General features: G+C 39.8%; 1 long non-coding RNA gene across 1 annotated transcript; it reads right to left on the minus strand.

The window, feature by feature from the left end:
• Nucleotides 1–2,518: 2,518 nt before the first annotated feature.
• LOC103217525 (uncharacterized) lies at nucleotides 2,519–26,871 on the minus strand. The gene is made up of 3 exons (XR_491080.3): nucleotides 26,376–26,871; nucleotides 19,554–19,652; nucleotides 2,519–6,730 (listed from the first exon to the last, which is right to left on the minus strand). It is a non-coding gene; the product is annotated as an uncharacterized lncRNA (long non-coding RNA).
• Nucleotides 26,872–26,974: the final 103 nt, after the last annotated feature.

Genomic DNA, 26,974 nt, shown 5'->3' on the forward strand with positions numbered 1-26,974 from the left:
TGTGGTGGCATTCACCTGTAGTCCCAGTTACTTGGGAGACTGGGGCAGGAGAATCACTTGAGCCTGGGAGGCAGAGGTTGTAGTGAGCACGCCACTGCACTTAAGCCTGGGGAGTGAGACTCTGTCTCAAAAATAAATAAAGTGCTGAGAAGCTGGGCATGGTGGCCCATGCTTGTAATTCCAGCTACTCAGAAGGCTGAGGCTGGGGAATCACTTGAAGCCAGCAATTCAAGACCAGCTGGGCAACATAGCAAGATCCTGTCTCCAAGAAAATAAAAATTTAAAAAATTAACTGGGTGTGGTGGTGTGAGCTTATAGTCTCAGCTACTCAGGACATTGAGGTGGGAGGATCTCCTGAGCCCAGGAGACTGAGGATGCAGTGAGTATAGCCATGTGACTGCACTCCAGTCTGGGTGACAGAGAAAAACCAAGGCTGGAGTGCAGTCTCTTAAAAAAAAAAAAAAAAAAAAAAAAAGAAAGGCTAAGACATCTAGATATTTGCATGCAAAAGAAATAAGTTGGATTCTGACCTTTCATCTTATAGAATAACTAGCTCAAAATAAATCAAAGACCTAAGTGTAAGGGTAAAAATTATAAAACTCTTGAAAAAAACATTAAATATCTGTGACTTTTGACTGGACAGTGGTTTCTTAGATATGACACCAAAGCACAACAACAAAAATCGGACATCATCACCATAAAAAAACTTTTGTGCTTCAATAAAGAGAAAGACACACCATGGAACCTTATCTAACAAGGAACTTGTATCAGAATATACAAAGAATTCTTACAAGTCAAAATAAAATCAAAAATTAAAAAAACAATTTAAAATGGCCAAAGAATTTTATTCAAAATACTGGAAGTCCTAGGAAGAGCAATTAAGCAAGAAAAAAATAAAGAATATCCAAATTAAAAATAAAGATGTCAAATTATAATGTTTGCAGACAATATATTAGATTTAGAAAAATCTAAAGACTCCACCAAAAAACTAGAACTGATAAACCAATTCAATAAAGTTTCAGGATATAAAATCAACATACAAAAATCAGCAGCATTTATATAATATGCCCACAGTGAGCAGTCTAAAAAATAAATCAAGAAAGCAATCCTATTTACTATACAAAATACCTATGAATAAATTTAACCAAAGAAGTGAAAGATTTATGCAATGAAAATTATAAAGTACTTATGAAAAAATTGAAGAGGACAAAAAAAAGGGAAAAATGTTCCACGCTCATGGACTGGAAGAATTAATACCATTAAAATGACCATACTGCCCAAAGCAAGCTACAGATCTAACGCAATCTCTATCAAAATACTAATGACATTCATCACAGAAATAGGAAAAAAAAAAACCCTAAAATTCTAATGTAACCACCCCAAATAGCCAAACCATTCCTGAGCAAAAAGAATAAAGCTGGAGGCATCACACTATCTGACTTTGAAATATATTACAAAGTTATAGTAGCCAAAAGAAAGTCTACTGGCATAAAAACAGACACATTGACCAATGGCACAGAGACTCAGAAGTAAATCCATGCATTTACAGCTAACCCATTTTCAACATAGGTGCCAAGAACATATATTAGAGACAAGACGGTGTCTTCAATAAATGGTGCTAGGAAAGCTGAATAACCAGATGCAGAAGAATGAAGCTAACCTCTATATCTCATCATATCAAAAATCAAATCAAAGTAGATTAAAGACAAATCTAAGACCTAAAACTATGAAACAACTAGAAGAAAACATTGGGGCAAATGCTTCAGGACACTGGTCTAGGCAAAGATTTTTTGGAAAAGACCTCAAAAGCACAGGCAGTCAAAGCAAAAATAGACAAATTGGGTTATATCAAGTTTAAAAGAAACACAAAACTTCTGCAGAGCAAAGGAAACAATCAGCAAAGTGAAGACACAACCTAAAGAATGGGAGAAAACATTTGCAAACTATCCATCTTACAAGGAATTAATAATCAGAATATATAAAGATTCAACTCTACAGCAAAAAGCAATCTGATTAAATAATGGGCAGAGCCAGGCACATGGCACTCATCTGTAATCCCAGCTACTTAGGAGGCTGAAGCAGGAGGATTGCCTGAGCCAGGGAGTTGGAGACAAGCCTGAGCAACATAGTGAGACCCTATCTCAAAAAAGGAGTGGGGGGCAAAAGACCCAAATAGATGTTTCTCAAAAGAAGACATACAAATGGCCAACAGGTATAAAAAAAAATGCTCAACATCATTAATCATCAGGGAAATGCAAAGCAAAACCACAATGAGATATCATCTCATCCTAATTAAAATGGCTTTTATCAAAAAGCCAAAAAATAACAGATGGTGGTGAGGATGTGGAGAAAGAGGAATGCCCATACATTGTTGATGGGAATGTTAGTATACTCACTATAAAACACTATAGAAGTTCCTCAAAAAAATTATAGAGTTACCATATAATCTAGCAATCCTACTGCTAAAGACTTATTAAGTCTTTAATCCATTTTATCCAAAAGAAAGGAAATCAGTATATGGAAGACGTATCCGCACTTTCATATTTATTACTCTATTCACAATAGCAAAGATATGGAATCAACCTATGTGTCCATCAATGGATAAATGGATAAAGAAAATGTACATATACACAGTAGAATATTATTCAGCCATAAAAAATCCAATCCTTTCATTTACAGCAACATGGATGGACCTGGAGGTCATTATGTTGAGTGAAATAAGCTGAGCACAGAAAGACAAATACCACATGCTATCATTCACATGTGGGAGCTAAATGTGGATCTCATGGAGGTAGAGAGTGGATTCATGGTTACCAGAGGCTGGAAATAGTAGGGATGAAGGAGAGACAAAGAAAGGTTGGTTAGTAATCACATGAAAAGATTCTCAACAGTATTAGTTATTAGGGGAACGCAAACCAAAACCACAAGATACCACTTCACATATATTAAGTCATCTATCATCAAAAAGATAGACAATAAAAAGTGTTGACAAGGATGTGGGGAAATCCGAATCCTCATTTATCGTTGGTGAGAATGTAAATGATTCAGTCACTTTGGAAAATAGCTTGGCAGTTCCTCAAAAAGTTAACCATTGAGTTCCCATATGGCCTAGCAATGCCAGTGCTAGCTATACACCCAAGAGCACTGAAAACATGTCTACACAAAAACTTGTACACTCATGTTCATAGAACATGATTAATACTAGCTAAAATGTGGAAACAACCCAAATGTCCATCAGCTGATGAATAGACAGAATGTGTTATAGCCATACAATGGAATATTTGGCCATAAAAATGAATAAAGATGGATGGACCTTGAAAAATTACACTGAATGAAAGAATCCACATAATATATGATTCCATTTATATAAACTGTACAGAATAGGCAAGTCTGTAGAGACAGAAAATAGATTAATGGTTTCCAGGGGCTCCAGAAAAGGGGAATGGGGGTAACTGCAAATAAGCATAGGGCTTCTTTTTGGGATAATGAAAATAATCTGGAACTGGTGTCAATGGTTGCACAACTTTGTGAATGTACTAAGAACGCTGAATTGCACACGTTGAAAGGATGCATTTTTGATATGCGAATTATATCTCAATAAAGCTGTTATTTTATAAAAGAAAGAAAGGAAAAGAAAAAGCGAGCTATACAGAAAAAGATAGCTAGACAGCTATCGATGACGCTTTAGGCCACCATCGTCCCTGGCTGCTTCAACGCTGTCAGGTATTTACATTGATTAGCTTCTGTTTAGTTGTGCTTTTTGTCTTTTCTTTTTAAATTTTGAGGCTTCAATCCAAGTCATCTAGCCAAATAAATTCCCAAACATGTGTTTCTGACACATGGCCAAATAATCTAGATTTAGAGAGGAAATCATGAACAAATTAATTTTAGTCATAAATTAACAGACAGGCAGCTTCTAGAGACCCAAATATGTCTCTTTTTCAAACATGGTGACTGTCTTACTCCATTCAGGCAGCTATAACAAAAATACTATAGACTGGGTGGCTTAAACTACATTTACTTCTCACCATTCTGGAGGCTGGGAAGTCTGAGATTAAAATGCAGATTCAATGTCTGGTAGGGACCCACTTACCAGTTTATAAACTGTGGTCTTCTGACTAAGTCCTTACATGGCAGAAAGGGGTAAGAGAGCGCTCTGGGTCTCTTTTATAAGGGCACTAATCTTATTCATGAGGGCTCTGTCCTCATGACCTAATCACCTCCCCAAAGCCACACCTCCCAATGCAGCACAATGAGGGTTAGGATTTCAACATATGAATTTCTGGGGGACACAAATATTCAGTCCATAGTAGTGACCTAGAATCATTAAATTAATGGGTTTCCTTTAGTGCAAGGATAAAATCCTGAAAATACTAATTAATTTAAAAGTTAAAATGATTAACAAATGGAATGAAACACACACAGACATTTAAATGCACCCTGAGGAATGCCCTTTTATATTACCATATTAAGAGTGTCAAAAGAGAGAGAGAGAGAGCTTTACCTGTGGGTGTATAATGATTTTGGGTAGTTAAGCAGCACCCTTCTTTTGGATTGCTCACAATGCTTTATAGCATTCACTTCAATGGTGACAACACTCTTGTGGGTGGCAGGCATTGTACTAAAAGTGTAGTACAGCTGCAGGTCAGACAACCCAGGGACACACAGTTATCACATCAACAGTTTATAGCACAGGTGGGTGCAGAGCCCATAGGGTCGGTCCAGTCATGCCTCATCCACATCTGACCAAGGTGGCATCTTCTTGGACTGATAAGCTCTCGAATGAATAATAGTTTTGAGTTCCCATTATTCTGGGTTTCCCAAGTGTGCCTGCCATATCTGAAACAGATGGTCAGTATTACAGGATGATGACTGTTTTTAATTCTAATAGGAATCACATGATTAACACTTCCTGAAAGGAACTGGATTACATATTGAAAATTGGACCTCTGCTCTTAAAAAAAAAATTATTTGATTTCCTGTCTCATTTCCAGAAAATCATAGGAATACTGAAAAGTCTGTAAAGAGTATTTTGAAATGGATTACCATCTACACTTGTTTTATGTCACACTGATCTCTTAGGCCCCATCCAACTATTTACTTATTTGGCAGTTATGGTACTTTCTCTGCACAGCCAAAAGCCTGGGGAGGGACATGCATGCAGGGACAACATCCGTTTTCTTTTCCCGTGTCGTCCCATGCTTAGCACCGTGCCTGGCACATAGCACGTGCTCAACAACACTTTTTGAGTAAATAAATCTTGCATTTTTTTGCTTTATAAGACTTTTCTTTGACTATATGGCACTCCAGTTGGAGTTCTATTTATGATAACAACCCCTTCTAGCAATGCTTTTGTTGCATGGATAATGTGTTTTTATTTTTCCAGATTTCTTTGATTTCTGATTTACTCTGACCATTCACAAAAGTATATTAAGATTTTAAGATTTCCAAACACCTCTGGTGAGGGAATTTCTATAAGTGTTCAAATGTTTCTTGACTACATGTTAAAAGATTATTTATATCTGCAGTATTTTTGGCACTTAACAAGTAATAACATATTCATATTACATCAACACTTACTTCATTGTTTTTCCTTTAAAAGTTCTTTAAAAAAAAAGAACCTTAACATCTTCCCAGATTGTATTTCCCTCATCTCCATTAGTTACCAGTGTTGACTCTATTCTTTTTATTGCCAATATTCCTGCAGAAAACTTAGAGATGACCTATTTGTCCTTGATTTTTGCTTCCAAAGATGCGCCACCAAATAGGAATTTCTTACAGAATGCATACGCTTTAGGGGCATCTGTCCCTGTCTTTAACTTTACAAAAATAAAATAATAAAGTTATGTGTTTTCTTCACACATTTGAAAACCAGAAATAGATTCAAACGTACATTTTTCTATCCGCGTGCCAAGCTAATAAGTCGAGCGCAACAGACTGCAGCGCACAGGCCACCGCGGCTCCGCCCTCACACAGCGCTCTTCCTCCTCCCGCACCTCCCCCGCGCCTCCTCCCACTGGGGCCCGGCCGGCCAGCAGCCCCCCGCAGCCCTGCCAGCTGCTCTCCTGGCAGCTGCACGCTCGCCTCTGGGTCTCTCGTGCCGCGTTATGTTCCTGGGCATCATTAAAATCAGAATCACTGCGTTTTAGAGCCGAGTGACTTTGGACTGGCTCCTCTGACACCACCGAATTTCTGCAGATCATTTACTCCATTTTAGACTCTTAACACTTCACCATCTGGAAGGTCTTGGAGAGGGCACTGGGACCAGCGGAGTGTCTGCTGCGTCATGTGGGGCACTTTTAGTGACCTCCTCTTGAAGCAGACGTCAACGGGAAGTGTTCTAGGTGCCCACAGAGAGGGGTCTGATGGAGGACGCCTGTTACTGCTTCTTCACCCTCAAAGGAAGGAAACCTTCTAGACTTCTGAGGAGGTAGAACTCAACAGTATACATGCTTTTAACTAGCAATATGTGTGGTACACGTTCTTCATTTATAAAATCAGTTCTGCAATGCCTGTTACTCCAGTCTCTGTTATCTCAGGAACTCTTGAGTGAAGACTATCCCCTGACCTAAGCTGGGCCGATCAGAATCTCTCGGGGGAGTCTGGAATTGGGACAGAAATGCTCATCTCTGTCCTGGTTTCTCCAACAGGCAGGATGTGCATGGGCAGCTGGGGATGGGCAGTGTTTGGGGCTGTGTACCTTGAGGTAGTGAAAACAGATCTGCTGATCCTGCAGGCAGTGAGAGAGAGAGAGAAAGAAAAAAAAATCTACAGTGAGAAAAATAGACATGAGAAAAAGCCAGCTTCCCAGCTTCCCAGAAGCTTCCTGGCTCGTGGTTCTAGTCCCCCAGGAGACTGGGCTACTTCCCCGCCTGGCCTAAAGTTAGTTTCTCTTCCATGCAACAAAAATACTCTCCTAAGATGTTGACTCCACAAGGCTTCTGACCACAAAGCACAATCATAATCCTTTCATCGAGTTTAATTATCCAAAATCTCAAGAATCTCAAACGCAATTAAGAACCCAGAAGTAGATAGATGACATATCCAAATAGTGAAAGCTATGTTTTTGGTCCAGAATTGTGCAGTGTCAGTCCTAGCTGCCCCTGGCCCTGCTCACTAACTCCTCCTCAGAAAACAATTCATCAAATTTATCTTGCAGCTGGTATATGCTCTGCACCAGGTCAAATGCTGAAGTTTTGAAGGCCATCATCACACAGTCCAGTTCCCATGCTTTCAATCTAGCGGGGAACTCAGACAAGCAAAACACATTATACAAGGGGTCTTTAAAAAGTTCACTGAAATACGTATTATGAAAAACTATGCATAGATGTCAAAAATTTTTGCACCAAAATAAACTTGTACTAACTTGTTATAACATGTCTGAAAAGGATCTAGTTGGAGGCACTAAGATGAGACATCAGTTTGTAAGGAGTCCCTTATCAGAGCAACGTAAATTCTGCTAAAATTGAAGCAAGAACAAACATTAAATTTTTAGTGAAGCTTGGTTGGAAGAATGATGAAATCATTAACTTTTAATGAAAAGTTTATTGGGACAATGTGCCCCAAAATTAAGCAGTTTATAAATAGAATAATTCATTTTAAGAAGGGGCGAGATAATGTGAAAGGTGAAGCCTGCAGAGCAGACCATCCACATCAATTTGTGAGGAACAACTCGTCTTGTTTGAGCCCTAATTGAAGAGGACCAATGATTAACAGCAGAAACAATAGCCAACACCATAGACATCTCAGTCGGTTCCACTTACACAATTCTGACTGAAAAATTATAAAGTTGAGCAAACTCTCCACTTGATGGGTGTCAAAACCGTTGTGCCCAGATCAACAGCAGACAAAAGCAAAGCTTTTGATGGCAATTTTAAAACAAGTGGGATCAACAATCTCACGGCATTTCTTCAAAGAACTGTACAGCAAATAAAACATGGCTTTGCCAGTACAATCCTAAAGACAAAACACAATCACAGCAATAGCTACCAAGAGGGGGATGTGCGTCAGTCAAAGCACAAGCAGACCATCAAGAACCAAGGTCATGGTGAAGGTTTTTCTTTTTGGATGCCCAAGGCACTTCGCTCATTGACTTTCTGGAGGGCCAAAGAACAGTAATATTTGCTTATTATGAGTGTGTTTTGAGAAAGCCAAAGCTTTAGCAGAAAAATGCCCAGGAAAGCTTCACCAGAGAGTCCTCCACCACAACGATGCTCCTGCTCATTCATTCCTCTCATCAGACAAGGGCAATTTTTGTTTTTGTTTTTATGACGGAGTCTTGCTCTGTCGCCCAGGCTGGAGTGCAATGGCACAATCTCAGCTCACTGCAACCTCTGCCTCCTGGGTTCAAGCCATTCTCCTGCCTCAGCCTCCCGAGTAGCTGGGATTACAGGCCCGCACCACCACGCCCAGCTAATTTTTGTATTTTTAGTAGAGACGGGGTTTCACCATGTTGGCCAGGCTGGTCTCAAACTCCTGACCTCATGATCCGCCCGCCTCGGCCTCCCAAAGTGCTGGGATTACACCGTGCCTGGCCAGAGAAGGGCAATGTTTTGAGTTTTGATGCTAAATGATTAGGCATCCACCTTACAGTCCTGATTTGGCTCCTTCTGACTTTTTGTTTCCTAAAACGTCTTTAAATCTTTTTTTTCAGTTAATAATGTAAAAAAGACTATATTGACCTGGTTGATTTCCCAGAACCCTCAGTTCTTTAGGGATGGACTAAATGGCTATTATCACTTATAAAAATGTCTTGAATCTGTTGGAGCTTATGTTGAGAAATGAAGTTTATATATCTTTTAATTTCATTTCTTCATGAACCTTTTGAACTAGTAAGAGAATTTTCTAATTTAACTTTACTGAGTTTAAATCTCAGTGTTGTTCAAGAAATGATAATACTGGCCGGACACAGTGGCTCATGTCTGTAGTCCTAGTGCTTTGGGAGACTGAGACAGGAGGATTGCCTGAGGCCAGGAGTTTGAGACCAATCTGGCCAACATAGTGAGACCCTGTTTTTCTTTTTTCTTTTTTTTTTTTTTTTTGGAGATGGAGTCTCACTCTGTCGCCCAGGCTGGAGTGCAGTGGCACAATCTCGGCTCACTGCAAGCTCCACCTCCCGGGTTCACGCTATTCTCCTGCCTCAGCCTCCCTAGTAGCTGGGACTACAGGCGCCTGCCACTATGCCTGGCTAATTTTTTGTATTTTTAGTGGAGACAGGGTTTCACCGTGTTAGCCAGGATGGTCTCAATCTCCTGACCTCGTGATCCGCCTGCCTTGGCCTCCCAAAGTGCTGGGATTACAGGCGTGAGCCACCATACCCTGACAGTGAGACCCTGTTTCTAATTTAAAAAAAAAAAAAATCTGAGTCACATGGCAGAAAAAAATATATAAAAAATGATACTACTTTGCAGATTTTATCTTTTTAATATTTCAACAGGCCAAGCATGAGTATCAGCTATAAAAATCTCAAGAATTTTAAAGATATGACAAACTTAAATTATTTGAAGATGTTGTATGAGACTTGCAGAGTTCTAGATGGGGAAGAAACTGTTTCCAAGATGCTTACATATCCAACCGAATGAAGTAGATTAGAAAACAGCAGGATGATCACATAACACAGCTTCACTTTGCTGGTTGTGTGGAAAGGGCCTTACGGGACACCATCGACTTTGCTACGATCGTGTTGCATTTCTAACAAGGTCTCAGTGTTGACAGTACAGCAAAGCCCTTTTGGTCAAGGAAACAAACTTTAGACACTGTCAGAGACCAGTTACAAGATCAAGTGGTTTTATAAGATTAATGTAAAAAAATCTTTATATTAATATTTTACTACTTTTATTTTGAATATGTACCAAAGAGCATACATTATATTTTAAAGCTAATTTGGTAATTTAGAATAAGACTTATAAAAGCAACTTTATCAGATTATATATTAACACATGTTGATTGCAGAATATTTGGATAATATAGATCAATACTGTATGACCTAATCCACAAAACCACTTTATTGTTATAGTCATGACTTTTATTTTTGTAATTAATTTCTCAAATCCTCACTTACCCTATCAGGAGAAAGTCTAATATAGACTCTCCCCAAATTGTCCAAAGACACTATGGGCTAGGTGTGGTCGCTCACACCTGTAATCCCAGCACTTTGGGAAGCCAAGGTAGGCAGCTTGCTTGAGTCCAGGAGTTCGAGACCAGCCTGGGCAACATGGCAAAACCCCATCTCTACTAAAAATGCAAAAATTAGCTGGGCATGGTGGCACACATCTATAGTTCCAGCTACTTGGGAGGCTGAGGTGGGAGAATCACCTGAGCTCAGGAGGTAGAGGCTGCAGTGAGCTAACACCACTGTACTCTCTCCTGGGCAACTGGAGTAAGACCCTGTCTCAAAAAAAAAAAAAAAAAAAGAAAAGAAAAGAAAAGAAAAAGACACTATGGTCTTACTGGGTCCAAAGAGTGACAAGGGTGAGTTGTGTTTCCATTGCTAGGTCTAGAGGGAAGTGGGAAGCTTGACCATTTCACTAGTGCTCTCCTTCCTTGCAGCCTCACAGGCTCTCTCTAAGTATGGTCCTGCATGGTCCATGCTGTGGCAAATGCCCTTGCTGCATCTGAACCTGCCTAGCCATGGTGGGGCTCCAACCTGGGGTCCTACAATTATAGCTCTCTTGGCGTCCCTGTCAGTCAATGATAGTCACCATTTCCCGTATTCTCAGCATAGAACGAGAGTAGCTGGGTCCCAAGAAGCTTCTAACTTAGCCACGTGCTGTGCTTCCTCCAAGAATGCCTAGGCCCTTAAATTTATCCCAGGATGTCAACTTAGGTTTGCTGATTCCTAATGATAATTTTATTTCAGGTCCTCATTACTGTTCTCTGAGAATGGGCCTTGGCCTGGTTACCCTGATCAACCTTGAAAGAGCAGGGTAGAAAATGTGTCCTTGCCTTTCCAGATGGTCAAGGCTCCATCCTCATATTATCCAACCACTTCATCGGGGACCAATTTTGTTTACCCTGAGTTTCAGAGAATAGCATAATACCAGAAGGATGGGTAAACTCTACTCCCAACATTTCCATAGCTAAGGGGGCAACTGGAATGACTTGGAAGGCTACAAATGAAATCCTCTTATGTCAATTAAAAAAAATCCATGACAAAGCAGTAATATGTGGTCACTGCAGAATATATAGAATGTACAGAATATTACAAAGAAGAAAATAAAAATCCCTCATAATCCATCCACAGATAACCCGTTAATGCTCTTGTCAGTAAGGACTCTTGTCCTAACTTGCCTTCCCACCCACCCTTGCAGTACTCTCCCATACCCATCCAACAATTCAGACAAGTTGCTGCTCTGAACACTCCATTCTTTACTTCTTTGTGCATTGTACCTCCTTGTCCTGCAATGCCTTCCTTTCTATTTTTGCCTGTTGAAATCTACTTCTTTTAACTTCCAGATTGAATGTCACCTTCCTCTTAAATGCATTCTGCTCACACCCTCTGAATGAAGCTCCACCTACTCGGACCACCCACAATTTGTACTTTACTTGAGACACATATATCATGCCTTTGAATTGTACTAATTTTTGCAATAGTGTCAACTCCATGACTAAAGTGAAAGTTTGAGAGTAATTCCTACTTGAGAGTAAGAATTTTGTTGCACTCAACTTTTCCTTTTTTTTTTTTTGAGACAGGGTTTCGCTCTTGTTGCCCAGGCTGGAGTGCAATGGCGCGATCTTGGCTCACTGCAGCCTCCTCATTTCAGGTTCAAGTGATTCTCTCGCCTCAGCCTCCCGAGTAGCTGGGATTACAGGTGCCCACCACCATGCCCAGTGGAGATGGGGTTTCACGTTGGCCAGGCTGGTCTCGAACTCCTGACCTCTGGTGATCCACCTGCCTCGGCCACCCAAAGTGCTGGGATTATAGGCATGAGCCACCGCACCCAATCTGTATTCAACTTTTCATCTCCCATGTCAACTGGTACAGTGCAAATAGTTATACACTCAGCAAATGCTTGTTAAAAAATACATGTGTGTACCTAGCAATAGAGAGATAACATATCAATTAAGTTGGCCTAGTCAAATTATTTAACTTTATTAAAATAAAAAATGATAGGGCCAGGTACTGTGGCTCACACCTGCAATCTCAGTGACTCAGGAGACTGATACAGGAAGATCACCTGAGGCCAGGAATTCAAGACCAGCCTAAATAACAAAGCAAGACCCTGTCTCCACAACAAATTAAAAAATTAGCCAGGCATAGTGGTCACATGCCTATAGTTGTAGCTGTTTGGGAGGCTGAGGCAGGAAGATCGCTTGAGCCCAGAAGTTTGAGGTTACATTGAGCTATGATTGTGCCACTTCACCCCAGCCTGGGTGACAGAGCAAGATTCTGTGTCTTAAAAAAAAGAAAAGTATCAAATGTCTGTTATATGGAAGACTCCAGGTATTTACTGTTTCAAACTTTTCTTAAATTTATTTTTTAAAAGTTCAGATGTACAAAATTACAAATAATAATATAATAAACACCCACATACCCAGCATCCATATTAAGAAACAAAACATTACCAATATAACTGAAGTCCTGTAAATTCCATCCTTAACGCACCCCTTTATGCCTCTACCATAGTTAGGCAAATCCTGAACTTGGGGATTAATCTTTCTAAGCATTTATTTTTATTTTAACCATACTACACATGTATTTATAATGTGTGTTTGTTGGATTATTTAAGAATATTCAATTCTGCTATACAAAATAAGACAAACACATAGGGAGAAAAAAATGAAACTAAGAATTGAAGCAAGTAGCTTATGAAACAGGCAAAATTCCTACAAAATGTAGTATCGCATTTGTGTAATGAACATAATTAGAAAGAGATGGAAAGAGCAAGAAACACATAATAGTCATGATACATGAGGCCCTGAATCATCCAATTTTCATGACGTACTGAAGATACTTAAGGCATATCAGGCATTCTCTATTCAAAAGGTTTTAATTTGGCCAACCATTGGCTCCTCACATCCTCTGCAAAAGAAATATAAATAAAATTCATAGCTGCTGATGAGGTTAACTGACAAGCTACCGCCGTCAACCAGACCTACTCTGCTCCCAAGACTTTAGGGCAAGTGTGTGTTTTGACCCCAAACACCCCTTTCTGTGGGGCTGCTTTGGTTAAATCTCAACTCTGATCTTTGCAAGCAAACCCTTGGTTAGGAAGGCTGATGTGGCAAGGAGAGACAGGACTGAGGATTCAGGTGTTGTCATCTTTCCACCCTGCTTCCTGTGACACATCTTAAATGTGTTAACCCACTCCATGTCTTTCACCTAGCTTCTTATGGTGTGTTTTAAATTGATTTAATAAGCCAAGTGATTTGAGGATTTTGTTTTGGTTCATGAGCCTTTCTTGTTCTACGATCCCTTGAATAGCTTGCCTGTTAGTGTACTCACAGGCTACCATTGCAGCAACAATGGTTGCTGTTTCCCACACAATAGCATTTGCAAGTTTTTAATCTGGATAGAAATATATTCTACACATTCAACAGAAATTTTTTTTTAAGAGACAGGGTCTTGCTCTGTCACCCAGAATGGAGTGCATTGGTGCAACCATAGCTCACTGCAGCCTACAACTCTTGGGCTCAAGGAATCCTCCCATCTCAGCCTCCTGAGTAGCTAGGACCATGGGCATGTGCCAGCAAGCCTGGCTAATTTTATTTTTTGTAGAGCAGGGCCTTGCTATGTTGCCCAGGCTGGTCTCAAACTCTTGGCCTCAAGAAATCTTCCTGCCTTGGCCTCCCAAAGTGCTCCCAATTTACAGGCATGAGCCACTGGGTCTGGTCTTGCAACCTGATTTTTGGTCAACTTCATCAACATCTTGTTTGTGAGATTCTTCCATGGGAGATATGCATAGCTATTTCATTCATTTTCATAGCTATATTCATTGAATATTTAACAATTTACCCATAAATTCTTCTGTTGATCTAATGTACATCATTTCCAATTTTTTTCTATGCTGCTGTGAATATTCTTGTATGTATCTCCTTGGGCACAGGTAAGAGAGCTTCTCAGAGAATATACCTAGGAGCGCAATTTCTGGCTCACAGAGTATGCACAGCTTTAACTTGACTAAATACTGCCAAATTGCTCTCCAAAGTGTTTGTGCTAATTTATACTCTTACCAGAAGTAAGTTCCTATGTTGTTTGTTTTTTGAGACAGGCTCTCATTCTGTTGCCCAGGCTGGAGTGCAAAGGCATTATAGCTCATGGCAGCCTTGGACTGCAGACTTAAGCAATCCTCCCACTTCAGCCTCCCTAGTAGGTGAAACCACAGGCGTCTGCCATCATGCCTGGTTAAGTTTTTATTTTTTGTAGAGACGGGATCTCACTATATTGCTCAGGCTAGTTGCGAACTCCTGGACTCAGGTGATCCTTCTGCCTTGCCCTCCCAAAATACTGGAATTAAAGGCAGTTCCTATGTTCTTAATCCTAACCAACACTTTGTGCTGTCAGACTTTAAAATTTTTACTGATCTGATGAATGGATGAGCTCTGCTCACAAAGAATCATCTTATGGCATTTCCTCAGTACTTTAATTATGAGGAAAAAAAATCTGTGCAAATTTTGTGTCAGATTTTTGGATTTTCTCATTCTCTGCTTAAGGCCAAGTAAGGTTTCCTCTTTCTATTTCCATCACTGTCAGCACCAAAAGAAAAACTTTGCAACAAAACTTGTTATATTTTTTCAGAAGGATTAAAGTTTGGAAGAATACCATATTGGAGGCTTTAAGTCTCAAAAATATCCCTCTGATTATACAGGGGCATAAGAAAATGAATTTAACTGCATCCATGCAAATCAATCATCACTAAGCGTATGTCGTAATGAGGGTAGGTCAGTAGTGGAACAACTATGACTCACAGGCTGAGAATGCCCTCATTTAAGAAATTCTACAAAGTTGCTCCCTACCCCAGAATATCTACCCCAGGGGCTTGTTCCATGCCTCAAATTCAGCTACTAAAGTACTGAAGTCCAAAATTTTCATATTTAAGAAAACTCCAAAAGAAAACACATCTCAAAAAAAATTTTTGTAAGTCATTAGCACCTTATTTGTCACATCTCTTAAAAACACAAAAGGAATGGGCCACAGAACCTGCAAGTGCTAATAGGACATAAGGTGGAGGCCACCCTCATCTTCTTCCCCTCCCTTTATCCACAACATTCAGACAGACAAATCTCTGTTCTTAGCATCTTGCTTAAATATTTTGGATGGCTCCCCAAAAGGGCTACCTGTATTCTCCAAGTGTGGTCTAGGGGTCCCTTCTGGCTTCAGGTCCTTCACTAAGGTAATCATTTAAAAAGTACAGATTTCCCAAGTGCCAGCCCAGGCCTACTCAATCAGTATGTCTGACAGGGAGATCCTGGAATCTGTTTTCAATAAATAACCCAGTTTGATTTTCTTAGAGTTTTTCGCAATTGAGAAGTACAGTGTACAGTAAGTACAGAAAGCATAAATGTGCAGTTCAATGATTACAAAGTGAACATCCACATAACCATGGTCCAGAACAAGAGAGAGAGCCTTGCTTGCCAGCACTTCAGAAGCCCCCTTGTTCCCCTTTCAATGATTTCTCTCTTCCCTTAGTCATATCTATTATTCTCATGTCTGACACTCACAGCTTGATTCTTGCACTCACTGGTAGTGAGAACTACAGCTACAAGATAAAGTCCAGACTGCTTAGCATGTCAGAGGCGGCTCCTGCACAATTTGGTCTCTACAATTTCATCTTCTGCCTCTGCCCTCTTCATATGTAATTCTCAAGTCATTTGGAATCAGTTATGCTTCATTTTACAATGATTTCCGTAAGTTACTGCTCATGCTGCCTCCCTGCCTCTGTGCTTCTGTACTTGTTGGGGAGTGCCTGCACTTCCTGAGTCTTAATTTCATCCTTCCAGACCTGTCCAATTGTTGCTTGCTTACAAGGCCTACTGACTTCCACCCCTCTGCCCTACCCAAACCAGAACCATCACTCTTTCTTTGCGTGACTAAGAACATCTTATAATGTGTGCAAGTGCTTGTTTAATGTGTATTCCCCTTTCTAGACCAGGAATTAGTGCAGATATTTTTTAATTTTCTTGTGCATATAGGCTTAGTGTGTATCCCTCAGTCAGTGCTTATTTGTTGAACAAGCAAATAGTCTCCAGGTATAAACATCTTTGGAAAAGTAGCACACTGCAACCTTAATAACTCTGGGTATATTTGGATCAGATCACGTTCTTCCTTGTCAGGAAACAAATGCAGACATCAGTAACACACTGGGTGCCGGAGAGGAAGGTGAAAGCAAGTGAAGAAAGTGGGATGAAACACTGCAGGAGCAGGAGCGGGGGAGCTAGTGATGTTGTCTGAAGGGCTGCCAGAGCCTACAGAGCAAGGGACAATCAGAGTGCTCCCGGCAGCAATGAGCCTTCCCTTCTTTCTCTGAGAGGGCTCCCAGTTGTCAGACCACTTTGCTGCATGGGGAGCGTGGACTGTTCCAAATTCCTTACACCTTTTCCTGCCTCTGATTGTCCTCACATTGTCCATCTTCTTCTCTGAGTATCCATTCTGCTTGCAAAATGCCACCTTTTAAGTAAGTAACCTGCCTATTTTTGACCTTAGCATCAAAACTCCTATCCATCCATAGTATGTAAGTGGGAGTGGAAGGCGACAATGAGCCAGCCACACAGAGGGGCCTTGTGTAACTGCTTGGTGCTCAGAGGATCTGGACAGAAGCATCTGGGCAGCCTGCCACAGGAAACTTCACAGCAATGTCAATAGCCCTGACGAAAACGAACCTTGACTATTGGGCAAACTGAGAGGGTGGAAGGACAGGAATGAACATCACTTGAAATCTACTGATGCTGGAAAAGATACTGTAAAGCAAAATTTAAAACCAAAAAGTAGTTAATAAATTTAGGCCCTTTCTACTGTATGGGTCTGAAAGAGAGCCATCACTGGTGGTTTGATACCTGGGGAAAGGGTGAGGGCAGCTTTGAGTGGAGATGATCAAGGCAGGTCTGGAGCCCACACTTGGGAGATGCTTGCATCTGCAAAATGAAGAAAGAACTGCAGTCTCAGAGAAAGGGGGCTCTGCTATCCTCCCCTAAGGAACCATAGCAGCAGATGGGTCTCAAGCAGCACTGGACCAGTTTGGCACATGGTGGGCCAGTTTTCTGCAGCTAAACAGGGACTGGAACAAACAAATAGGGCATCAGAGGTGGCCCAGATGCCAGTTCTGTCATTGGGTGTGAAAGCCCAGTGAACGTCACATTTTGAACTGCAAAACTCTGGGACTGCATAGGTCCCCGGAACAGGAGGATCCTCAAGAAGATATAAAGAGATACATGCTTGAACGATTAATCAGGAAAAAAAGACTATCTGTGACATCAGATTTAAAGCCGTTCAAGCCAACTCTGTATCTATAAATATATATAAAATCAATATTAACACATTAAATTTTTTTGTAGCTAGTTGGGTGATAAGGCAACTCAGGATTGTATCTGAATCAGCATGGTGAAAGTATTTGGTGTGGTGGGGTATCTATGTCTTGAGGGTCCACCATGTGTCAGATGGTATACCCTCAAGACATGCAGTTATACAGGACAGATGACATACTAAGTGCTTGACACATACTTTTTAGCTCCCAGTTTTTGTTGACCTCCTGGTTTTTGTTGCCCTCTGCAAACAAGTGGATACATACATACAATTTTGTTTTCATTTTTATTTGTAAACTGCTTTTAAAGCAGAACCTTTGTTAAAAAACACTTATTTTCTTCCTGATTTTCAAAGTAATGCATGTTTAATGTTGTGTTTTTTTTTTTTTTTTTTTTTTTTAAGACAGAGTCTCACTCTGTCACCCAGGCTGGAGTGCAATGGCATGATCTCGACTCACTGCAACCTCCGCCTCCTGGGTTCAAGTGATTCTCCTGCCTCAGCCTCCCAAGCAGCCAGGACTAAACATGCCACCATGCCCGGCTAAGTTTTTGTATTTTTAGTAGAGACGGGGCTTCACTGTGTTAGCCAGGATGGTCTCCATCTCCTGACCTCGTGATCCACCTACCTCGGCCTCCCAAAGTCCTGGGATTACAGGCATGAGCCACTGCGCCCAGCCGAAATGTTTAAAAATTGAAAAACGCATAAAGAAGAAAATAAAAATTATCTATAATACCATCACCCAGATATAATTACTGCTAACATTTAGTAAATTTGCTTCCATGTTTATTTAGGTATAGAGATTACAGGTTGTTTTTCTCTGTTCTATTTTTACCCATAACATTATGAGCATTTCCCAATATTGTTAAATATTAATTGAATATATTCCATCATGTAGATGTAATACAACTTATTTAACCAATACATCATTTTTGATTTTTTCCATTTCACAAATAATGTTGTAATAAAAATGTATAAACTTAAATGTGTACAAACTTAGCATAATATCTTAGAAGTGAATTTGTTGGCTGAAATCATATAGACATGTTGAAACTCTTGGTTCAACTTGCCAAACTGCTGTTCTAAAGGTTGTTTATTTTTTTTTACCAGCAATGATGAGCCCCTAACCTCTGCAACACTGTGATTATTTGGAACAGTTTATTTAAGGAATATAATTTATAGTTGGAAAAACCCTTACTGTGCCACTATGAGAAATTATTATAGTAAGGAATGAAAAAATACAATAGATAGAAAACTTTAAAGTTCTTGACTACCACGTATTATTGCCAGTCCTGGGTAAGCTGAGTCATGATGTATAAGTCCAGGTACACAACAATATAATTCAAACTGTAAAGATGTAACTTTGCAATTATATGCAAACAGAACTACGTTTGATTTATCTGTATTTCAGTAGTTTAAAAGTCTCTCATTGTAGGATACATGCATTGTCCTTTCAAAGTATCCACTCCCAGAAGGCAGTGTTGAGTAATTTGCTGTGACAGTTCGCCAACTCATCAATATTAACACATTCAATTTTTTTTTTTTTTTTTGGTAGCTAGATGGGTGATATGGCAACTCAGGATGATATCTGAATCAGCATGGTAAAGTATTTGGTGTGCTGGCATAGTTTTTGAACCCATTCTCCTTTTCTTTCCTTTTCCTGACACTTACCTCTTGCAATCCAAGCGAAGAGAGAAGACTGGCTGCTGTTTCTCTGTCCCTTCTCCCTGCAGATCTGTCCCAACTACTCCATCCCAACACTCCCATCTGTCCCACATCAAGAGGCTGGTGTAGAGGAGATTATGTGAGGACGATCTCTTCCTTGCCCCCTCTGCCTTTTCTTTCCATTTCTTTTTCAGGGGAGCCCTGCACTTGGTACTTTTCCTTTGGCTTTTCACTTCTCCCAAAATAGTTATGTCTACTTTAGTCACTTTTCATAAGTACAGACACATCTTCTGTTATCTCCATTCTCTTTCCCCACTTCCTTCCAATTCTTGCCCATTTGCTTTAAGAAGGGCTCCCTTCCTTAACATGCCCTCTTCCTATTTCCTTGCTCCTTTCATGAAAAAGCCAACATCTTGGCTGACAAGTCACACACCTTTGTCAAGGAAACAAACAAAATCCTCCATCCACCCTCATGTGGAGTGCTTCACAGGGGTACTCCAGCTGCTGAGTCCTTTGGCTGCAGTCCTTTGACCTAGAAGAAGAGAGAAGCCCAGAGACTGAGCTGGGAGAGTGGGCACAGACTTGACATTGATCTCAGCAAACTGGGTGGAGAAGGGCAAAGCCAAAGCTGGGACTGTGAGGAACAAGGTGGCCAAGAATGCAGTGTGCAGTGGAAGACGGTTTGAATACATTCCAGAGATGGGGAGCAGAGCACTTTAACCTATTCTCCACCCTGGCTTGTGTTGTTAACAGACAATTATTAATGGCCAGGAATGAGCGGACAGTAGCCAGTGTGGCTGAGGCCTAAAACGGTGTTACAGATTAGTTAACTATACAAGTCCTGCACAGTGGATGCTGGGAGAAAAGGGAAGGAGTGGGAAGACAAGATAGAGTTGCAGAGTTTTAACCACTGTTGCCAAAGATAGGGGATAGAAGAGAAAGAAAAACAAGGCTCTAATCCTTAAAAAATTTCCCAAATTTCTCTTAAGAAAGTCTTTTCAAAAGTTTCCGTTTACATTTCTTCTGTCTTAAACACAAATTTTAACCATAATTACTATTCAGTCAATTAAATGTTTGGTTGTACTTACTGCCTAATATATTTTTCTACTCTTTCTATAAGCAATGTGTAGTATAAATTTCCTTATCTGTAGAAATCAATTGGATTAGATAATTTCTAGGATCCCACCTAATCCCCCAAAGTTTATAATATGGTATTTTCACTTGTATTTTATAAGCACTGGTAGCCCATCCTGGGAATCTAACCATCTTGGGTTTTTTGTTGTTGTTGTTGTTTGTTTTTTCTTACAACAGAGATTGCATTATAAGTTCAAAATAACCAACTTATAAAGAAATAAACAACTGGAAACTAAACTAGTTGCATGTTGAATTTCTGCAAGGTATTTGAATATATTTTGAATACACAAAAGAAGATGAACTAGGTAAACTTTATAATCCTTTATACCTTAAAATTCTATAGTACCTTGTAATAAAATACAATGGATGAAGGTTTGCTTATTTTTCAGAAAAGCAGATATTTTCAAAGTTGTGGCTCTTGAAATTATGAGTTATTATATATTCCTATTAACTTGTCTTTAAGAAACTTATTTATAACCTGTATATATTTTAAAATATTCAAATTTCCATGCAGTTACAAGTTTATTTAGTCTACAATACACTTCCAAAGCTTTGAATTTCATATTGCAAAATAAGGGAAATTTTAATTATATTCTGGTAATATGAATATTGTACATGACTCAGTTAATTGTAGGGCTACCACCACACAGAGTGGAAAATTTGTTAAGTATAGAATTGTTCTGAGGCAATAATAGGCAAGAATTATATTGTATCTTAGATCTTGTAGGTCGTAAGCCATAATGTTATTCTTCTTCTCCTCTAAGAACATTTTAAATCTATTCTTTTGTTTGGAATTACTGAAGCATTTTAAAGCAAGAAATCTTTCCAAAAGTAATAAATTAATGCTCTTTCAGTGAGATTTTCATTCAAAAGTCAAAATCACTACCAACTTCCTACGTTTTTTTTTCGCTGAAAACTTTTTTTTAGTTTCACAAAGTGGAAATGTTTTTTTTTTAATTTGTCAGAAGAATCCCCTATTTTTGCAAATGCTAAAATAATGCACTAATCATTGAAGCAGTTTTAATAACAATTTCTTAAAACCCCTTTTAAACATACATTTATTGAATTCAATAGAAGTACAAGGCATAGTTGCTCTTTCCAAGGGGGCCTTACTGTATCCTTAGGATAAATATAAATTAAGTAAAAATGCATAAATAACTATGAGCCTTCCATGTGGTACAAAAGAGAAGTGGAATGGGAGTTAGGGAAAGCAGAAGCTACAGAGGAAGGTGGAGCTCACGGTGATCTTCAAGGAAGTTAAACTGGACCTTTAAAGATGGGAGAAACACTTGTGTCAGTGTTTCTGAAACCTCCAGCACTGACTTGGCTGCTTAGAGCTATTTGTGTAATGGTCCAGACATAGGCTGTGGGACAGAGCTCTTGGCCTCAAAGCCTGGCTCTCCCATGTTACCTAAACAGGTTATTTTAGTACCCCACATTTCAGTTTCCTCAGTTCTACCAGAGAATGAAGTGAATAATACTGCATACTTTATAGCGCTGTTACGAGGATGAGATGAATTAGTACCGATAAAGTGCTACAGCACTTATTAGGCACTCAATACATGTTAGTTATTATTTTCTTGCACCACTAAAATAGCATTTACCCTTGGGAGGTGAGCTTGAACCCAGGAGTTCGAGACCAGTCTGGCCACCATGGTGAAACCCCGTTTCTATAAAAAACACAAAAATTAGCCGGGCATGGTGGTGTGCCTATAGTCTCAGCTATTTAGTAGACAGAGGTGGGAAGATCACTGGAGCCTGGGAGGTTGAGGCTGCAGTGGAAGCCGTGATTGTGCCACTGTACTCTAGCCTGGGTGACAGAGTGAGACCCTGTCTCAAAAACAAAAACAAACAAACAAAAAAAGAGTTTACTTAATAGTTCTCATTTTAAAATTAAGGCTTTTTGCTCAAGGAAATCTATTTAAAACGTATTTTGAGATCATTGTTCTAAATGCATAATGAATCTAATTTGCCTCAATAGAAGATAACCATAAAAACAAATACAAGGAAAACAATGCAATTAAATTCTAGCTATATACTGAGGCCTGCCAAAGGCTCTGAGCTGAAGCCTGTTTCCTCGTTGTAAAAAAAAAAAAACAGAATTCACCAAGTATTAGAGGGATTACAGACATACTGGCACCAATTTAAATTTCCTCCTTCAAAGGACTGAAAGAATTGAAAAGGGAATAGCTTGTTTCAGTATGTGGTTTACTGCTATTTAATGCCAACGTTCATCTTCCATATCGAATCATCTCAGCATGCTTCTGTGCTTTGACAGAGTCATCAGAAGACAAAGTGAAGGAGCAGTGTTCATTTACCATTGACTGGTCTTGTGTTCAAAGGTGTGTCATATATACTGACTGTATATTTTCAGTGGCATCCATTATATTCTATTTTCCATGAATTTCAACTTCCATTCAGAAGCAGAAAGAAATTATTCCTTTTCTTTAATTTCTAAACCTGAGAGCAGCCATAAAAAAAAGAATGACTTCATGTCTTTTGTAGGAACATGGATGGAGCTGGAGGCTGTTACCCTTAGCAAACTAACCCAGGAACAGAAAATCAAATACCTCAGGCTCTCACTTACAAGTGGGAGCTAAATGATAAGAACTCATGGACATGAAGAAGGAAACAACAGACACCGGGGTCTACTTGAGTGTGAGGGGTGGGAAGAGGGAGAGGGGGAGAGAAGACAACTATTGGGTAGTGGGCTTAATACCAGGGTGATGAAATAATCAGTACAATGAACTCCAGTGACGCAAGTTTACCTATGTAACAAACCACATGTGCCCCTCAACCTAAAATAAAAGTTAAACAACAACAACAACTTGAGAGGGGAAATCTGGTTTTCTGAGAAGGGAAATACATCTGGTGATTTGGCTGTGTCCTGTGACACACTCCACAGTACGGATTAAAATTATGAACAGGCCTGTAAAATAAGCTTCTCCCAAATCTACTCCTAACAGGTAAAAAACAAAAACCAAGTCAACGACCTGAAAGAAGGCTTTCAAATTTTTAAAAAAGTGTTTTCAAAATTTAAAACCGTACAAGTGATATTTATTAAAGCCATCAGAAGTAGCTCTGTCTTGCCCTTACTTTTATAGATAAGGAATAAGCCTGGGATGATATTTGCAAGAGATAGAGCTAAGAATAAACACATGAATAATAGATAAAAAACAGAATTTGATATATTTCGCAGGCCACTTTCCAAATGGTGTTAAAAATTCAGAATCTGGTGTATTTATTAACACTTTGTCATTTATTTAAAAAGAAATTCTGTACCTGAAAATCTAATATGAATTACTTTAGAACATTCTAAAATTACTTCACAATTTATACACTGCTTCAAAACATATTCTAACTCTTAATATTTTATTGAAAATGTTATATATTTAATCAGAAGTAAGTATCACATATTTTAGACACTTCTATTAGGAAATACAATTCATGCTAATAACATCTACAAAATACAAAAACTGTTATTCATGTTTTCCATTTCATTTATTCAACAAATATTTATTAAGTGACTAGTATGCGTCAGCCAGTGTTCTAGCCACTGAAGATACAGCAGTTAATAAAATGCCATAGCTAATAAAAAATTCTGCCCTCTTGGAAATTACACCCATGTCCTTTAGGCTCTTATTGAAATGTAACATGAAACGTGATTTTCCATTTATAAGCAAATTATTTTTATTTTACTGTGATTTGCATTAGTATTACAAAAATAATGTAGTCTCATTCCTCAGTAATTAGTTTTTATATTCATCTTTTAGAGTGCATGAAAAGATAATAAAAACTATAAACAGAGACAAAACATTTTCCTTTGTCTTTTAGACTTCCTTTTGTTCTCCTTATTTTCATTGTTTTATAGCAAACCCCTGGGGGCAGGGAACCATCCATGACTTACTTGTCTTTGTGTTCCAAGCATCCAGCCCTAAACCTGGCACATTCTTGATGCTCAACAAGCTGTACTGAATAAATGAGTAACTTCAATGTACAGGTATTTATAATAAAATCACACCCGGAGAAACCAAAACTATTTCATGGACGTTTAACAAAACATATCCAAAGTGGTCTGAATGGGAACTATTTGTGTTACCACATTCTTATACCTGTCTGGGATGCCTCCAAGAACACACTAAAGCCTTGAAACTGTTTGATCTCTTCCAGAGGGCCTTCAGAGGATAATCAGACACCATAATTGTTACCTTCCAGGATAGAATGTGCATCTCTTTGCTTTCCTCTAACAAATCATCAGGGTGTGGGAGTGGGAGAAGACTGTGTGTGTGCTGGAGTCCAGAGGAGGTATTAGGGATGGCATGAGTGACAAAAACTGGTAAGGTAGAAAAAAAGAATCCATCGTCTGACTTGTCTCACATACAGGCGATACTTCAGTTCTTTTTGAGCTACCATATTGACTACAGTGTTGTCATATAAATATATGGAATTGGATGCTTAAAAGCTTAAAATTTTATCTTTCCTTCATTTTCCTTCCTCCCACCACTTCCCCCAGCACCATAGGGCGTTTAAGGCAAAGTAAAGTGGGCCAAAAATGCCATTCTTAATGTGGGAAGAATACACTATCTAAATGTGCCCAGAAAACAAACAAGGATAGATTCCACTGTTTAACTGTAAAAATCAGTTACAAGTCAGAAGAAAAAGTTATCTGCCCTGACACATTTCCTTTTCAGCATCATGTTCAGCCAGACACAGACAAGCTTGGGAAGAGGATTTAATGTTGTTTCTTCCAACTCTGGAAACAATTCCACTTGAAGGCTCAATAGTTCAGGTAAGACTACCAATTTTGTAACTCATGAATCAGTGATTATACATCTTTATGGAAAAAAGTTCTTTTTCTCTAGCTGTTCAGAACCAACAATGTTTGCAAAACATCAAGATTCCAGAGAGGAATTAGAAGAGAATTTTGCAGATTTCGTTGCCTGAACATTACCTTCCCCACCAGCCAAGAAATTGGCTCAATCTTCTTTAACATAACCACCTTTCTCTTTAGTAGAACAGGATCCACAGCTGCAAAAACCGTGACAATTAGGGAGACTAAAAGAAACTTCCAGCAGTGATTTCTGCAGTTGAAGAATTTCAGGAATTAAGCAGACTTACTCTTTTGAAATATCAACTCAACTACTCCAGACAAAACCTGTCACTAATATTGAAAAGATTTAACTTTAATTACATATATACCATTGTGGCATTACTCATTTCTATAACATGATTTCGCAAAAAAAAAAGAGGTTCTGAACTTTAATTAAAGTCTTTTTCTTTCAATATCATCATCATCCTATCCATTGCTGCAACATAAAGATGTGGTTTGAAGAATTTCCCATCTCAAAGAATGCCTTGTATCCCCATCAGCGAAGTAGGCACACTCTGGGAGGCCAGCCAGGATGTGGGAATGGCCTCCTATAAAACTGAATTTTTATGTGTATGTTAATATGGGATTCTACCTGTGTTTGCAGTAGTTTTATATTAACGAATGCTCTCTAATCTTCAAGAACACAATGCTAAAATTCTTTAATTTTTCCATTTTTTGCAAAGAATGGAAATATCGATTTAAAAAATAGACTTCCAAAATTTTTTTGGCAATAGCTTAAGTACCTTTTTTTTTTTTTTTTTTTGAGACGGAGTTTCGCTCTTGTTGCCCAAGCTGGAGTGCAATGGCACGATCTCGGCTCACAGCAACCTCTGCCTCCCGGGTTCAAGCGATTGTCCTGCCTTAGCCTCCCGAGTAGCTGGGATTTCAGGCATGCGCCACCACGCCCGGCTAGTTTTGTATTTTTTGTAGAGAAGGGATTTCACCACGTTGGCCAGGCTGGTGTCGAACTCCTGACCTCAGGTGATCCGCCCGCCTCGGTCTCCCAAAGTGCTGGGATTACAGGTGTGAGCCCTGGCCAGCTTAACTACATTTTTGAAGGTGCTTTAATACTCCAGTTAGCAAAGTTTATGCAAACCAAAAAATTCTATATTGTGCCTTGGGAACTCTAATTTAACACACACTAGCACTATACTAGCGCCGTAGTTTTTCTACACCGTGGACACAGAAAACATTAAACAATAAAATAAAAGGCAGATTTTCAGGAGGTTAAAAAGGTTGGAATTAAGTTACCCGGCTAGCTCGACAGTTGTCAAAGGTGTACTTCGGACTCCCTGGTTCTATTCCTCCCTCCTCCTCAGGTCCCAACGCCAGGGCGGAGGTGAGGAGGGGGCATGATGGGCGAGGCAGAGATGCTCTCCCAGCCGCCGGTTCTTCCAGCGCCGCGCACCTGCCGCCCCTTCCTCTGTGTGGTCGCTGCCACCCTCCCGCCGGATGCCTCGCTCCCGGGGCAGGGGCGCACCTGGACCACCTGCCTCCCCGCCTCCGCCCCGAGCTTGCGGGGGCGAGGGGAGCCCGGCGCGGTTTTTTTTTTGTTTTTTTTTTTTCAAGTCAGCCTCCTAGGGGATGTTGGATTTGGCGGGTGTGCTCTTTGAAATACTATATCGGGAACCTCACACATAATTTTTTTTTTTAATTGCAAATCTTCCCAGTTCACTCCGCAGCTGGAGAGCAGGCCCGAGGCGGCGTCCCCCACCCGTCTCCCTCCTGCGTCCCCTCCCCGCGCCCGGAGCGGGACTCGCGGGAGCCGCCCACTCCCGGCGCCCACTTGGTTCCTCCCAGCTGCCGTGTGAATGGGCCGCCCTCCGGATTCCGCGGAGGGGGCGGCGGGA

The sequence above is a fragment of the Chlorocebus sabaeus genome, chromosome 10 (assembly GCF_047675955.1).
Source record: "Chlorocebus sabaeus isolate Y175 chromosome 10, mChlSab1.0.hap1, whole genome shotgun sequence".
Taxonomy (NCBI): Eukaryota; Metazoa; Chordata; class Mammalia; order Primates; family Cercopithecidae; genus Chlorocebus; species Chlorocebus sabaeus.